At 46.3% G+C, this 1,259-nt stretch overlaps 1 protein-coding gene across 1 annotated transcript in view; it reads left to right on the top strand.

Annotated features, from left to right (window-relative positions):
* Positions 1-1,259, top strand: part of LOC117178905 — a 128,026-nt gene that overhangs the window by 38,272 nt on the left and 88,495 nt on the right. The window lies entirely within an intron of this gene.

Below are 1,259 nucleotides of genomic sequence, written 5' to 3'. Positions count from 1 at the left end.
CCCGCTCCCAGCGAAATCGCGGTAAAATTTCAGCCACAACCACGTCTCACGACCGTGAGATAGGTGTTTACAGTCTGTAAAGGAATCAATACGACGATCCAGTAAAAGCCTCGTGCACCCTAAGAACACGGAGCGACCCAAGGACTACCGCTTTCTGCATTTTTCCCTCAAGTGTTTTAGCATATTCTTGACACGCAGAGATACTTTTTAGGCCATTAGCAAGTTAAAGCTTGGCACCTTCAAGACCGCCGATGTTAAGGACGATTAGTTTAACAGAATATTCCGGGTACAATCGTTGCAACTCCCTTATAAGGTCTCGATACCTCTCTTTCTTTTCATTCTCCTTGGTTATGATGTTTTTGTCAGCTGGTGCCGAAAATTCCATAACGAACATGGTTCGCTTCTCGAAGTCAAGAAGAACCATGTCAGGCCTCGAGTGAGCAACAGAAACAATTGTCGAGAATATAAAGTTCCAGTATATGCGGCACTTCCCATTCTCCAAAATTGACTCGATTTCCCTAGGAGCATTTAGAGGAGAGATATTAAGGTTAATGCCGTAAGAGTGACAGAGATGGTAATAAAGCACTCTTAGTGCCGCATTGTGCCTTTGAATGTAGGTCGTTCCCGTGTGAGTTGGACAACTAGATAGTATGTGAGCTAAATGCTCGGGGTGTGGATGGCACGCCCTGCAGCTATCATCAGGATTGTCTTAACTCAAAATGTGGCGACGGTATGTTAAGGTGGAAATGACACCGTCTTGTCATGCAAAAATGAAACCCTCCGTACCAGACTTCAATCCGGGCGATTTAAGGAAAGCAAACGTTAGCTCACAAGACATTGACTGATCCTTCACATTTCTGTGGAAGATACCGTGCATCCTCTTATCGAGGAGCTGTGCACGAACGTTTTTCTCTTGTGCTTTCTTAATCCGGGCTTTCAGGAGTGAGTACTCGAGATAAATAAGATTTGATGCATTTTGCTCACCCCTAATACTGAATTCAAGTCCGAGTGTTTCAGCAGCCTCCTCCGCTGCTCCGTCGCCTCTCTTTCTCTGTTGCCGGCTTATTCTAGCTATGGTAGAGTGAGCGTTCCGATTACATAGCCACTTTTTCGGAGTAGTTCAGCATGGTTTCGCAGACGTTGCTGCGAAAAGTGCGATAGCTCCGGGTGTTTCTCGTACCACAGAGCATGCAGCCGTGTCATGTAACCCCGTTCAGGGGCCACACTCGCATCGTAGCACTCTAGCAAGTCGTGATTCA

This window comes from Belonocnema kinseyi, chromosome 1, assembly GCF_010883055.1.
Source record: "Belonocnema kinseyi isolate 2016_QV_RU_SX_M_011 chromosome 1, B_treatae_v1, whole genome shotgun sequence".
NCBI classification, from domain to species: domain Eukaryota; kingdom Metazoa; phylum Arthropoda; class Insecta; order Hymenoptera; family Cynipidae; genus Belonocnema; species Belonocnema kinseyi.
Note: the sequence above shows the minus strand (reverse complement) of the source record. Positions and strands in the feature narration are given on the sequence as shown.